The 16,915-nt window shown below is 32.8% G+C and overlaps 1 long non-coding RNA gene and 1 pseudogene across 1 annotated transcript; one reads left to right on the top strand and one right to left on the bottom strand.

The window, feature by feature from the left end:
• Nucleotides 1-351: 351 nt before the first annotated feature.
• Nucleotides 352-1,377, bottom strand: LOC108983027. Its single transcript, XR_004798004.1, has 2 exons — nucleotides 1,173-1,377; nucleotides 352-868 (listed from the first exon to the last, which is right to left on the bottom strand). It is a non-coding gene; the product is annotated as an uncharacterized LOC108983027 (long non-coding RNA).
• An 8,522-nt stretch (nucleotides 1,378-9,899) lies between these two features.
• Nucleotides 9,900-15,918, top strand: LOC108983026 (annotated as a pseudogene).
• The last annotated feature ends 997 nt before the right edge of the window (nucleotides 15,919-16,915 follow it).

The raw sequence follows: 16,915 nt of genomic DNA, 5'->3' as shown, positions 1-16,915 counted from the left end.
TAGTCAAAAGAGAAACTACCAACTCCAACGCTCAAAGCTTTGCAAATTTTGAATATAACAAAACATGAAACTAATTTCAAAGAAACTTCCCACAGCAATCACCATGCCAGAAAGCAAATGCTCACACCTGACTTGGAATGCAATAAACACAGAATATATCCCAGTCTCAATCTATCAAAATCCATGCCTAAAGCTGAGAGGGTGAAAAAAACACCCCACAAACAAGCCAGCAAAAGCCAGAACTTTTCGTACTAACCATAAAAGAACAACTCAAAACTTTTCCCATATTCACTATTCACCTGTAAGCTAGAACTCCTTGAAAACAGCACACTTCCGAAATAATGATCAATATTTACTCAGAAAATCATAGAATAAGTTGCAAATTAATACCTTATGCGATACATGATACACGACACACCTTATACTATAGCTTAGAAGTTAACAGGCATGTCAATATATCTCCATTCAGCGGTTTCACAATCAACAAACTATGCAACGAAATCACCAATACCTAAAAGAAGACAATGTAAAAGATTTATACCCTAAGTCATCTCAAGTTGCTGAAAAGGCCAAGTGGACGGTTTAATAAGGTTTGAAAATCCGATAACAGATATTGCATGAAAAGATGCACTTCCTAAAATTGTCTCCAAACCCAAGGATCAAAAGATACAAAATGAAATTTCCAAACTGACATGTTCAAATACTTTCTCCATTCGTCTTACAGACTATGAATGGAACTCCAATGTCAGCCAACTATTCAAGCACTTATTTATGCTATTACCTTCAGACCCCAATGTCTCCAGTTTTTTATCTTCACTCGTGCATTTTAGAAGCTAATTAACCACCCAAAGGAATCACTTAAGTTTCCCTATAAATAAAGAAGTATTAAACATTTTCTAAAGAGTCTTCACCTCAAAATAACAACATCCTAATCCAAATAAGCAATGGAGGAAAATAACTAGTCATATGGTTGAATAAACAAGGGATGCAAATTATTTTTGAAGCATTTACAACGAAGGAAATATTTTGACCCAAATTTGATTTGGAAATGTAATGAAAAGAGAATTATAGAGTTATCACGCCTTCTTAAATGCTGACAAAATATAAGACAGCTATAGAGAGAGACTATCATGGAAAGAAGATGAAAAAACAAAGCATCCGCTTTACCTCACCTCATCGACTTCGGAAGCGCCTTAGGTTGTTCGCCATAGTTAATAGCAATCGTTCTTTTCAAGACATCAGAGTGACGGAAATACACCAAGCGCTGCATACAATTCATAACTGCATAAGCCAATGCAGCGACATGAAAGTTGCGCGCGCGCAGAGAGAGAGAAAGACTAGAGAGAGAGAGAGATTGATGCGGAAAGAAATAGTAATAAAATGTGGTATCGTAGAGAGAGAAGAAAATATCTGAGGGCCAGTAATCATCTGCAGTAAGCCTTATGTACTCATCCGTGCACTCGGGTTTAATCACCGTTTGACGTGCAAAAACTATTGGAAATCAGATCCATCATATTTATAACGGAGTGTTGCTACGGTGTTATAACGAGCTTCGTATATAATCCGTAGATAATCATATCCCATCTATATGCAATCAAGTGTTGAGCAAATTGGAACTTCAACGTCTTTAAATTGTTGTTCATAATATATAATATATAATTTAATAATGCTATACATAATTTGCTATCCATTCCCGCATTTTATATTTATAATTTTTTTATAAAATATGATATGATAAATAGTTATTATTGAAAATAATTTTTCTAATCAAAATAATTATTCTAATCTTTATATAACAACGTAATACTCACACAATTATTACATAATAACTACTATAAATATAAAAAAACATATAAAAATAAATTAATAAATTAACATAAAATCATGACATTTGTTAAAGGGCGGTGCTACTCTGATCACTGGAAGCCCCTCTTCCTACTAGTAGTTTTGGATTTTTTTGTATTTTTTTAAGTATTTAAATATTTTTAAAAAATAAAAATATTTATAATATTATTAAAATATATTTATTTAATTATTAAATAAAAAAATAAAAAATAAAAAAATTCATAATAATAAAAAATAACGATAGAAATAAATAATAAGAATAGTATTTTCTTTTGTTAAATGGTACTTTTCGACCAAAAGAAAAAACAGAAAAGAGAAAAGCCTGATGGGCTTGTGTCTTGACCTTTGTACTAGTTTCGGCGCGGGTAAGAAATCTTGGCCCATATAAAACCTAATCCAATTACAAGCCCAAGATTGTTGTCCTCAAAACATCGAGTGTCTCAGCTATTTGGGCCCAATGACGCTAGTTGGACCTTGTCTTGACATTGACGGGGGCCTAACCTCTCTACCTTACGTTTCCCTTTTAATGGTGTTAAGTGTATTTACTCTAAAAAATGGTGATCGAGAACTTTTTGATAACTTGCAAAATACAGTAATTGTCAGTAAAATAGAATTTATTTTTTTCAGTAACAATAATAGTACCTTAAAATAAAATAAGCTTTTGAAAATGACTTTTTAACAATTTTTCAGGGAAATTAGTACCTTAAAAATAGATATTGAAATTAGATATTGTTTCACATGAATCATTGATGCTAACTTGATTCTATCATCTTTAGTGTGGTTTGATATAGTAATTTATACTTGATTCAATATTAAATGTACCCTCTTATGAATAATTATTAAAATTTTATAACCATTCGTCTTGTAATTATTAAAATTAAGGATTACACAGATGATCTCGTTTGAATTCAAAACTCACATCAACTCATCTCATCATTACAACTTTCTTAAATTCTCATACAAAATATAACAAATAATTCAACTTTTTCAAATCTCAAAACAACTTTTCTAAATTCTCATACAAAATATAATAAATAATTTAACTTTTATTCTACTATTTATAAATCATCTCAACTCATCTCTGAATCCAAATCACCGGACATAAATGATTCTATCACATTTTTTTTTCTGTAGTCCACTCTTCTATTTTAAAAAGAGAATATATGATGGACTATCATGTACCAAACAATTTAAAATATATATAAAGTCAGGTATCAATTAACCATGCAGCATGCATATAAATATATATATATATATATAATATCAATCATGCAAAGTACGTACGTAGTTGTTGATGATAATTACTAGAAACATAAATTAGAATAATCCCTCCGGCCTGGAGATCGAATTGTTGGCAATTAAGGAGGCACGATTAAGAATACTGACCACGCAAATAATTAATTAATATTAAAGATTCATTGATTTGGGGCTCAATGTACATGGTGTTCTGTTGCATGCATGATGCATATATCCATGCACATTAAATAGTACATGAGTTTTGTTGAGTATCAGCGCCCTCCCTCCCCGCCTGCGTCATTAATTATAATATGCATGCATGCAACTCTTCGATCTATCAATAACTTAATTTTATCTTCTCAATGACAGCAGCTCAATCGGGACCAATTAAGCATATACATATATATATATATATATATATATATATATATATACACACACACACACACACACATCTGAGCCAAGAAAATCAAGATAGCCAGATCACAGTACTCAAAAAGTACTGGTCCCAGGCCACAATTTACTTTCAACAAAAAAGAAAAAAAGAATTAAAAAAAAATCGCAAGATTTTATCCTTCCTTTTTAAAAAACTGATCAGCATGCAATGAATTTCTGAAGATCCAATTAGCTGTGGCTGGGAGCCTCTGATTATTCAAATTTGATCAAGTCGGAAACCCAATAGTAAACCGTGTGGCAGACACAATCAAAAGTGCCATTTTCTCCAAGTTCAATGCTGCAATTATATATATAGATCAACATGTTTATGGTCGATTTGTTAACACAAACATGCATGCTCTTGATCAGCTGCTTTTTCTTCCATTTACTCGGCAAACAATTGGGCCGTCCATTAACATGATCTTCGTTAATGCACAAGTTGAGAATACCTTCTAACCGGTTGTTCTAATAAAGGGCTGAGAACATCTACCAATAATATTATACCACGTAGCCCACCCATTAGACTAGGAATGAAACGCCCCATTCCGAAACCTACATCACTCACCTCCCTCGAAACCCACATCCCTCCCTCACTCTCGTCTCTCTCTCATCAAATCCCTCGCCCCTCAACGCCGTCGATGCCGATGCCATGAACTTCATCGGCATATGCTTGGATTGCTTCTCCTACCTCGTGTGTCATCTCCTTTGCCTCATTTTTTGCCTTGTGCAGCATCTCCTTCGTCTTGTCAATAGCCTCGTGTGCCGTATTTCAAAGTAAGACTGCTAGCATTGGGGTTGCTTTGGTGGGGCTCTTGTTGGGAAATACGAGTTTGTTCCCAAGCAAAGCTGAAATGTTTTAGAGATATTTCCTACGACTGGCCTCACTTTTGAGTCATTGTTCCTGGCAATTGTCAAATCCTTAAAAGATGAGTTTATGCTCAAGATTTGTTTGCTAGAAATTAATCTCAGGAATTAATTTCACAGTCTAGAATTCCTATCCATGAGAGAATTAATTAGTCACCCAACCGTCGGATCTAACAAATAAGCCTTAAATATAAATATTTTCTCACTTCCATTTCTTTCTTTCTGTTGTAAATTACATGTCATGTTTGAGAGGATGAAGATGGAGAAGGAAGAGGAACAAAAGAATTAATTGCTGAACCTAGCTGGCCCTCCCAGCTACAACAAGATGTCCACCCTGCAGTTTCAAACACAACTAGTGCTTCTGCTGTTTTAGTAGCGGGTGGTGGTGGCGACTGGTGGAAAATATTAAAGGGGCACAGTCGTAGTGTCTGGTGGGTGGGAATCGTGCAACTACTGGAGTGAAAATAGGTTTTAGGATATTTTAGATAAAAATCTGACGTAGTGATTCTCGTGGATATTTTTTGTGTAATGCTGATGTGTCAGTTGGCTAGTGGGTGCTGCTTTTAGCTCCAAAACAGACATATCGAAACCAGATATTCTACTGTACTAGCTAGATTCCATAATACTTTCCCGTATAAATTAATAATATTATACCCATCTTAATTTATATAAATGCGTGCCAGATTCTACGTACATGTCATTTTTTCTTTTTCTTTTTTTTTGGGGGGGTGGGGGGATATTTATTTGGTATATATATATATATATATTGTCCGATGCAAATTACAAATTCATCAACTAGCTAGACTGAATCGTGTCTATAAAACTTCACACTACTGCAGGAACAATTAATATATATAAGTTATTATAATAGCTTCAAATGAGGAATAGATCATTCACTTCCAGTCAGATTCAACAAGAGATTATACCCGATTAATGTGAAAATAGGGGGCGATCATGGGTTACACGCGCGGCCTGAACAAAATAACTGTGGATTGAAAATGAATACTACGTACGTACATGTACGTGTGTGTGTTTATATATACGAAGATTATAGCCAACGTACCGTCGATTATGAGTAAACCAATTTGAAAATCTTATCACACGCAAACCTGCATGCATATCGATCGATCAAAGAATCGAAACTGGGTTTTAAGAAACATGAAAAAGGCTTTTAAGTAATTTCCATAACGTTGAATCATAGGTACTATGGTTTTGTATAATATTAATATAATTTAGATTAATTTTGTAAGTATTTATGATCACATCATGATCTTTCTTGCATGCGTCATCCATTTTATCCATCCAATATTCTCTAATTAATCGAGCTTAAAGATGTTATCTAATGTATTTTCGTAAGTATTCCTTCTATTATATATTGAACTCATGATAGGATTCCATGGCTAGGTTGAGGCTTCTAGAGATGCCACCTGCATATATTATATCATGTTAATTTATAAACATTCATCTTTATCTGACCGTCACCTCTTTTTTCTATGGTCCACTCTCTCCCTCTACCCTACTTTGGGTTAAAGATATCTTTTAATGTATTATCATGTGTTATTTTATAAACATTCATCTCTTGACATGATTCCATCATCTTCTTTTTTATAGTCTATTCCTGCTATCTTTCCGCTCTCGAGATTAAAGATGTCATCTAATGTATTATATGTCATTTTATAATCATTCATCTCGATATGATTATATCAATACCTTTAATTTAATTTTATGGTCCACATACAATATTCTATTTCTTTTTTCTTCTAAGATTAAAGGTGTCACTACAAGAAAAAGCCGTTTATGTGGCTAAAGAAAATTGCGGCGAGCAACAATTGGACAGCAGAAGTCATTTTTTACTGTAGTTGTGTTTTTCTTTTGGAGAGTGAGAAAATCACTGCTAAAAAGGCTATTTGCAGCGATAATATGTCGCCGAAAAAAGAATTGCCATATACAGCCTCGACATAGCATGTTATGGGTCTTTAACGATAATGTTTTCACTATATTTGAAACGATTGTTAACTGCCGTAAAATGTCATGATAAAATCCTATGCGAATTCCCCCTTCTTTCTTTTCATTCTCCCCATTTTTTTCTTTTCCCCCAGTTCGATACTCTCTCTCTATTCTCTGTGAGTTTGCTGCCGCCCTTCCTAAGCCGTGCCTGCTGCCGTGCCATCGCCACCGTCTATTTCTTTCTTTATCTTTTGTTCTATGTGTGCGCCTCTCTCTCTCTCTCTCTCAATTCCATCGTCGTATGTGGGGGATCTCGACCGGAGCATGGACGAGGGGCTGTTGCTCAAGGAATGGGTCTGTGTTTTTCAAAATTTTCCCTCCTGTTTTAGGTATATGTATTGTAAGCATTTCATCTGAGCATAGTGCTATTGCCTTCATCTATGTTTGTTTTGATTTCATAGATTTGGAGTTTCTGTGTACTGTTTAGGTAAGTTCACTTTTTTTTAGATATTCTCCATAATTGATTGTGAGTCTGTTACGAATTGATTGTGAATCTGTTACGAATTGCAGTGTTTTATCTACATTAGAGACTTTTTTATGTTGAAGGATGGGTTTGGATCAATTTTCAAACACTAATTTAGAATTGATTTGGGGTTTTGGGAGCTTTGTCGAATGTTATTTTGGGTGATATACATCCGAGAGTTCATGAAAGTGGATTTTATCTGGTTTTAGTTAATATGGGGTTTTATCTGATTTTAGTTCATGAAAGTGGGTTTTATCTGATTTAACCCTCAAAATTTTCTCAAATGAAACATTTGAAAATATAATATTTTTACATCTTCTATGAAAGTAATTCCAATAAATAACAAGGACATGAAGTGGATACTAAAGAACATGAGAAGCTACTGCATGCATCTGTTAAATATTTAATATAATTTCCTTCTCTATGGATTTTGGGATTGTTCTAGCTCTCGCTGCTGTGAAATATTGAATTCACATCTATTTAAATAAATGCACGCTGAGGAGGGTAGTAATCTCTAGAAACTAAGGCTGCTGCCCATTACTACACTTGATCAGGCTCATGTGCAGGAATGTAATTTCCAGCAAGCATGCACTTGGGTTCTCGGTGACTTCTAGGACCCTCTAATCCGTGGTTTGCGTGCACTGATCTTTGTAGAGTTTAATGTCACTTTAGAGCCTTAACCCTAGCTAATTAGTTTAATAATTAGGGCAGTGATCTGATCTCATGACGACCCAATTTTATTGTTCTCAGCGAATCAAATATTAGATATATATTGAGAATTAATGCCGATCACAACTCTTTAAATTTCAAGAGTACGAAGATCATGATAATAATAATGATATCATCCAACATATATATATATATATATATATATATTGATGCGAATCCTATAATTAATTAAATAATTAGCACTTCTAATATTTTACAGTACCTGCACGTACGTACGGCTTATAACTACTTTACCAGGCATCTAGATCTCATGACTGTTTATGTAATTTGCTGGACATTAGCAATTAATTAGAAACTCTAAAATATCCCCAACCATGCATATATCAACAATAACATGACAAATTATATAATACCCAACATTAATGCGAATGCAAAGTAAATGCTAATTATGTAATGCAACCTAGCTAGAATATAATGAAGCTATAGCTCTAGAGACTTTTTTTCAGAGAACGATCGATCGAACAACATTATGCGTATCTTGAAGTGCTTATTAATTATAATTTAGTAGTACTATCACAAATTATAACCTTTTCTTTTGTAACCTTTTCTTTCCGTTGTGGTCCCCATTTGTATAATTTTGCAACTTCCTTTTTTATTTTTATTTTTATTTTTTAAAAAAGAGTTTAAACACTTGTAAGAGCATTCTCATTGACTTGGATAAATGCATCTTCAAAATTTAGCCAATATCACATTTTTTTATATTTACCTATTCCATTTAAATTCAATCCCCACATTAAATTAGCCATTCACATTCTATATAATACTAAAATATTATTATTTTAATAATTAATTAATTAAATTTATTTTTATCACATTTTATAGTTCTACGAATTAAATGTTAATAATAATTATATTCTAGTTAAATTAATATTAAAAAAAGTATTATTAAATGTTAATAATAATTATATTCTAATTAAATTAATATTAAAAAATGTTTTATTAAATGTTAATAATAATTACATTCTAATTAAATTAATATTAAAAAAAGTTTTATTAAATGTTAATAATAATTATATTTTAATTAAATTAATATCAAAAAAGTTTTATTAAATGTTAATAATAATTATATTTTAATTAAATTAATATTAAAAAAGTATTATCAAATATTAATAATAATTATATTCTAAATGTTAAATGTTAATTATATTTTAATTAATTTAATTTGTTTGCTTGGAGTGAGAAATTAGTATTTTAATATTTGAAGAACCAATTATGGTTCTTTATATTTGGCCAATAACTGTAGTAAAAATGTAAATTATTTTAAAGATGGCCAATCTAATGTAGAGTTTTTTTATATAAATTATCTAAATTTTAAATAATTTTTTCATTTGATCAAACTAATGAGAATGCTCTAAGAAAGACAAAGAACACCTAATGAACCGGTTGGTCCGACAAAGGTCGGATATATATTGGCTCATAGATGTGGGCTCACATGGTAGCCCTAATCAAAGACCACCCACCTCCCCCCCCCCCCCCCCCCCGGGAGACTTTCACGAACCGTCCCCGAGCGTACGATGAAACCAATCTCCAATCTCAACCGCTCGCTCAAGTTTTCTGAGATGATCATTCGCTGCGGGGCGAGAGTAGCTTGTTCCCTTCGTACTCTAGCAAGTGGATCCCACCATGTACACAAGAAGTAGGCCGGGGAAAAGTAAAACCACTCCCAATTGGTTGTTCTTAGCGGCTAGGGTAGGTTCGGTGCTTTGGTTAAGTGAGCAGATATCGATCCATGAAAGGTCTTAAATAGGAGGCATTACCTGTCTTAGATGGAAACATCCCTGAGATTTCCATTTCCATCCAACATCTTGAAGAGTTAGCAACCCAGAAAACTACAAATAAAAATAAAAATCACCGGCCAAAACGGGAAGATCTCAACCCTATAGTCTCCTATCTAGCATTCCTCAAACAAGTAAGCTTTACAGTGCTCTACCTCGAATTAATGTCATGACTTTGCTAATTCTCATGTCTCTGCATGCTTATTTATACACACGCGTCAATGTATGTACAAGTGTATATAAGTACCCATCTTTGGATCATTATCTTTCTAAGTAATTTCAATTTGTTCTTTTATTTCGAAGTTGCTAGCTAGCTTGAAAATGATGGAAAAAGGTTTTTCCGTATATGTTATTTTTTTTTTTTTTACGATTGAGAGATCATCTTATTATTATTTATAAATTTTAACTTATAAATCTCATTAATATTTATAAAATATCTTATCTTATCTTATCTTTAATCTAAATTATGCCGAAGAGTTTAATTTGCAAAAAGTAGCTGTGCTTGTCGATCTAGGTGAGAAAGTAAATTCCAAAAGAGACAACAAATGGGGAGAGGAAAGATTGTCATGATCAAAAGGATTGACAATTCGACGAGCAGGCAAGTGACTTTCTCAAAGAGAAGAAATGGGTTGCTGAAGAAGGCCAGGGAGCTTTCCATCCTTTGCGATGCACAAGTTGGACTCATCATCTTCTCCGGCACCGGCAGGCTCTATGATTATGCGAGCAATAGGTACTTTTTCGACTCTCTCTCTCTCACACACACACAAAGGAATCATGATCAGTACTACATCCAAAATTTTACATTTTTGTTTGTGTTTGTTATATATATATATATATATATTTGCTGTACGTGTTTCCGAGACTTTTATTAGTTGAATAACTTTTATATTCTGTATTGCACTATAATATTGACGATCTTAAGGTGGAAAACCAAAGAAATTATTCTACATGCATGTCTAGCTAGCTAAGAGCAGTACTAGTAGTGGCCTCAATAAACTTTGGCCAAAATTTGATTAAGAAATTCACTTTTATAAATTTAACTAGTAACTTTTTAACAACACCAAATAATAGACTTAACAAATATTCTATCACTATTTTATTAAAATATTGATTTTGAACTTTTCATTTATTTTAATTTTAATTATAATTTGAATATTTATTTGTTATTAAAAAATTACACATTAATTTTCTAACGTTAATAATCAAAAACTATTTTTTCCTTAAAATAAAAATGAAAAAAAAAAAGTCAGCACATGAAATTCACCCAATTGCATAATCAATAACTACATTAATACATATTCAAATGCTACATCACCAAGCTTTCCAGGACTTCCTATCTTTTTCTAATTGTATATATATTGTGTATTGTTAGAATATAGTCAAACCGAGTTTCAGAAAATGCAGCATTCCCTAACATATGTCTCTGTATCATGTGCGTCGCTTGTGTGCGTGAGAGAGAACCAGCAAGTAGTAGCGTGGGAGTAGAGGTAGCGGGAAGGAATTTTTTAGTCACAAAATAATATTTAGCCAGCCTCAAATTTAGCCAGTGAATTAATCTTTGGCTATACTTGTTGAGTCTATTACAGTGCATTAATTGTGCACCTTAGCTATTCATCGACTAAAATTTAACTTTGTTAAGTTCATTACTAGTGCTCGATGACAATTTTTGAAAAATAAATGCATCTTCCAATAAACTGCATAGGTATATATGATCGATCGAATTTGTTAGAAAGCCTAGCTAGCTAGCTAGCTACCAGTATTAATTGTAGGTCTTTTGATCATGCATATCTTTAATTAATTTGTTCGAACACAAAAGATAGATATACAAAAATTAAACTGAAAGGAAGAAAATGAGAAACAGATAGATAACGTAAAAAATTATTGTACAAACAAACGAGCAAGCTATGAAGCCCAAACTAGGGTATTTAGTTGGGTGGATTTGCAGGTGGGCTGTCCATGGAGAAACATGAACTAGGGGGAGAATGGTGTGGAAAAATGGGACTTTGAAAAAGGGAAACTAAGGTAAACGGAGGAGTTGACGCAATGAAGCCTTCAAGTGGCATTCTATCTATCGCAAACAGGAGTGACCATTGAGCATTGCAGGTGGAAGCACAAGGAACGTTTTGGTGAAGTGGGTTTCGTCGAAGTGGAGAAGGACATGTAGTGTTTGGGGGGGGGAGGGGAAATAAAGGCCGATTTTGCTTTTGGCGCCCCACAATGTAAGCCCGACATAAATTACAGCGTCGCAACAAGTTAAAACATTTTCCAATGCACGGATCGCCACTAATACTGAATAAATCGCTGCAAAAAACAACTTAAGTGAGGTCCAGTATGGATTTCGAAGTTTGGTGTTAAAAGTGTGCGACGAGTTGAAAATCGTTGCAGTTTATTTACAGAGATTCTAAAACCGTCAAAAAAGACAGTTTTTCTTGTAGTGTTCATATAATATTATAGCTATTTAAAGGTTGATTTAGGCCGGAGAACGTATGTCCTTCCTGCGTACTGATCTTCTTCATTTGTCGTTTTACTGACTTTTGATTCGGAAAACACGAGCTGCAGTCATTTTTCTGACGAGCTCAATCCTTCGACCCTCTTGATCAACAACTCTCTAGCCTAATCACCAGTCATTATTCGACTCTGCCAGAATTTTTTGGGGCCATGGTATATATTATAGAAGCATGGCCTAGGTGAAAATTATATATACATGTAGATCGAATAATAAAGAATTAAGCCTGGCCTAAGAACACTCTCATTGGATTAGCCAAAGTTAAAGGATAGTTTTAATGAATGTAAAATAAATTTGACTTTTGACTATTCTATTCACATAAATTTTCACATTAGAATAGCTATTTTTTCATAAAATAATAATAAAATAATATAACATAAATTTTATTTTGGTTATTCACATTAAATCTCTACATTAGATTATACATTTAATTATTATATGGTAATGAATAACTAATAATTTCAAAAATATTTAATTTTTTAATTATTAATTTATTTAATTTCATCATATTTTACTATTCTACTTTATTATATGTTAATTAATAATCATGTTCTTATTAAATTAATATATCACTAAGTCAAATTAATATATTAATTGTGATAAAATATGTGATAAAAAGAAGAAAAATTCTAAACATAAGCCTCACACCCTGCACACCCACTTAAAAACATGTGATTTTACTTTTTTATCCTCATATTTCATATTGAATTCAATATGAAATATGAGGATAAAAAAATAAAATCACATGTTTTTAAGTGGGTGTGCAGGGTGTGAGGCTTCTGTGTAGTACAACTCTAAAAAGAAAGGGAGAGATAAATAATTAATAAAATATGCATTTAATGTATGTACAGTAACCTTCAAATTTGAAAAAACTTTTGAAAATCACTGTAGCTAAATTCTAAATATTTAGAATTTGACTAATCCAATGTGAGTATATTTTACTTTTTAATAACTAAATATTCATTAGATTTAGCTTTTAACTAATCCAATGAAAATGCTCTAATACACATACACACACACACATACATATATATATATATATATATATATATATGCAGCTTTTTAGGTCCCCCAAAGCTTAACCTATATAGCTTTTGTTTCATGAAATTATAATTAATTATGTGCAAATGTCATTTTCTACAAAATAGACGGTTGGATAAGAAGATAATTTATTTAGAAGCTAAGTAATTAATCTTCGTTGCGTGGGTTACTAATAAGTATCTCATGCATGTTACAGATCATGATCAGTTACGGCGCCAGCCCATCTCATATTTGTACTCATGTTTAAAACCAATTTTGTTTTTCCTTGCAGGGTTAACTGTTGGGTGCACAGTACTTTTGTATCAAGATAATGAAAAAAATAATTATTTATAATTCTGTTTATTGACACGCAAAACACATCATTGATATAGAAGTCTACTCATATAGCAATTAGCATAAATAGAAAAGATATTTACAACCATAAATTATGTAACGTACTGCTATATAATTATTTTGAAAAAAGTGAATAAATTAAACATGAGATCCACATGAAAAAAAGAAATTTTTTAATAATAAATCTTACTCTTTTTCAAAACGATTATACAGTGTTTATGTGATTTTATTTGTGCATAATTGCCAATTTTCTTTAGGGATCTTACTGCATCTTTCGTTGGAATGTTACAGTGAAAAGCTTTCTTTATTTCCGGCGTTCGCTCTTTTCTTCTGTTACATATCGTAAGTAGTACTAGTACTACTATATATTGACCAATCCAAATCACCTTTATGTTGAATATGGATCTTGTAGTCAAAGTTTGAACTGTGATTGTGAAGATCTAGCGTAGAAAACCTCTCTCTCACGATATATTGGGTTAAGGGAATTAGAAAGGAACGAGTTCGGTACTGCAGCTAGCTAATTCCTTAATTACTAGACAGTACTACTGATTATGAATTGTGATGTGCACCGATCAATGGGGCTCTAGCTAGGATCAGCTAAAAAAGATGATCATTTTTGGCATTTTTACCTTGCTGGCTAGCTTGACCTTGTGACCTTGTCTCCATGCATGTAGCCTTTCTCATGCCAAGTCAAGGCTTCACTGACTTAATTACTGAAACTTTGGAATTATTGTCAGAAGTGTACTGCAAGTGACACTAGAACATGCATGCATGCATGGATATTCGTCCATAATATTAACCAAATTTTTTCCCCGTCCAAGTTTAGATACGGACGGTGGTCAAAGCGGGCGGCACCTACGGATCGAACATGCATGCATGTAGAATCGTTTATTTTTCATTTATTACTTTGTTCATGTTAACATATATATGATTAATAAACATATATTACTACTCATTTGTGATAATTGATTGATCGTAGTACTAATGCAATATTGTTGGCACTTTAGTTTGTACGTGCACCCATACTTCAAAGAGGTTCCATGCAATTATAAAAAATTAAGCATATCCAAGTTATTTTTTCCACTTATATTAAAAGTACTCATGCCAAAACGGTTAACCCTAGCTAGCTCATTGCCGATTATCATGATCAATTATTTCCAAGTTAAACGGGCGGCTGAGATTTTGTGGCGTTGGTGATCTTTAATTAATTATCATTTCTCAAAGTTTTAAAATTGAAAGTGGAAATGCATGGAAACCAAGGAGAACACATGATGACGAGCTGATTAATTGTAATGCCGCATAGTTAATATATATATATATATATATATATATATACTGTACGTCAAGTTAATAATCATAAGATCTTTTTCTTTCTTTCTTTTTTCAGCATGAAATCTGTTATTGAACGATACAACAAGCTAAAAGAGGAACATCATGATCAGCAGCTGCTTATAAATCCTGCTTCGGAAGTAAAGGTAAACATTCTAAACACTAGCTAGCTACTAGGTACGACAGGTCCATATTCTCCGCAAGTTTTCCAGCTAGCGTCAATATAATATAGAGCTGACATCAGACATGCAAATGCAAATATTGTTTTATTTACTCTAAGACGACTGATCACCTATGGATTAATATCGACATTATTTGTGATGCATGGCAACTTATGTGTAATTGCACTTTAATGACGTTCCAACTCACTGAAGAGGGGTCATGAATAGTACTAGTACTGTATGTATGCATGGATGATCATTGTAAGCATACTATGTATAAGTTCTAAATAGATAAATCTCATATAAATTTTTTGTAAAAAAGTATATTGATCCCACTAATAAATAATAGGTTTTTTTACACTTTTTGAAGGAAATCTATTTTTTAACAAAGAGATTGTGCAGAATTTGTCTATTTAGAGCTTGTACAAATTATTTCTCATTATAAATTGTGTCTCCTCCGATACCCCCTGGGTACTAGGCTGATCACTTCAAAGTTCGAGTACGTCTAAGGATTATTTTGCAAGCTTATGTCGTACTAATAATATTAGTTATAATATGAGCCATGCATGTAATTCAATCTAGCATCAGTACTACTCCTGCAATATTGTTATATATATATACACACACACTATAATATGGCATCCTTTTATTTATTTATTTTATCCTTTCTACCTCCTAGTTTGGGCAAAAGGAGGCAACAAGCTTGAGGCAAGAACTGCTGTAAGTGCAAGAATGCAACAGGTAATTAAGCCTGAAACTTATTATATAATTAATGAATCGTCTGAAACTAATTATTATAGATACTAAAGCCGATGATTCTACGTGCATGCGTACGTAACACGCATGCATGTGGCTTATTATAGTCGGGCCATATTATATCGATATATACATATATATATATATAATATGCACACACATGACACATATGCCATGCATGGTGTCTATGCAGGTTCAATTTTCAACTCCCCTTATAAAAAGCCTGACAAGATCAACCACTTAAGAACATTAATTATCTATATATATTTGGTTCAAATCTAAAAGCCTCTATGACTTGCCACACTATACTTGAATTGGTGTGATATATGCAGGCAATTAATGGGCCAAGAACTTTCTGGCTTGAACCTCAAAGATCTACAAAATCTGGAGAACACGCTGGAAATGAGTTTAAAGGGTATCCGATTGAAAAAGGTATGAAATCCTTATCCCTATATACGAACATGAAATTTGAGCCAAATTAATACAATCCAGATCCCATGCACCTAATGATAATTAATAGTTTATACTTCGTTCTCTTGCAGGAGCAAATCTTCACTGAAGAAATAAAAGAACTAAACCGGAAGGTTTAAATAGAGGATTTCATCATTTTCTCTGGGTTTCCATGATATTCCTGCATGCATGTGTACTTTATCATGATCACCCTAACTGTCATCGATTCAATTGCAGGGAAATATGGTTCATCAAGAAAACGTTGAACTGTATAAGAAGGTCAACCACTTCCGGAAAGAAAATGAAGAGTTACAGAAGAAGGTATTCGTGGACTAGTCATCTTGTTTGTCAGTATATGTCGGCTTTCCATGCTTGAAGCCTAAACCAGTGCCTGTGTTTAAAATATAGAGCAGTGCTTGCATCCACCGAGATGTAGCACGAGACCGTCCCGATAAGAATAAAACTTGTTTTTTATTTTTTTTTTCATTCATTTTTTTTATATTCTTAAACATTTAAAAAAAAAATCAGAACATCACTAAAAAATTACTTCATTAATCACTAAAAGAAAAAATGAAAAAATTTGTCAGGAACCAATCAGGACCAACGACATTCGGTGGATGTAGCATTTTTTTAAAAATATAATATAAAGAATATTCTTTCTCCGGCTAAGACAAGCTATATAAAAGTTGGTTAATTCTCAGGTTTACATGAGAGCAGAGGATGATCAAGAAACAAATGTAGCTAACAAATTAAAGTACATCTCATCCTCCTGATCACAACGTTATTCTTAGCAACGGAAATTACATAATCAATTCAGCTATTGATATCCAGCTGAGCTCACCTCATGATGAGCCTCCAAGCAATGGAGCACAGCGAAAGCAATGAATATTATGAAACTCGATCGGGTACGTATGTCGACATAGCATATACGGCTTTACGATCGATATTAACAGCATTATTCCAAATAGCCTCAGCAGTGTTTGCA

Source organism: Juglans regia, chromosome 13 (assembly GCF_001411555.2).
Source record: "Juglans regia cultivar Chandler chromosome 13, Walnut 2.0, whole genome shotgun sequence".
Lineage (NCBI taxonomy): Eukaryota > Viridiplantae > Streptophyta > Magnoliopsida > Fagales > Juglandaceae > Juglans > Juglans regia.
Note: the sequence above shows the minus strand (reverse complement) of the source record. Positions and strands in the feature narration are given on the sequence as shown.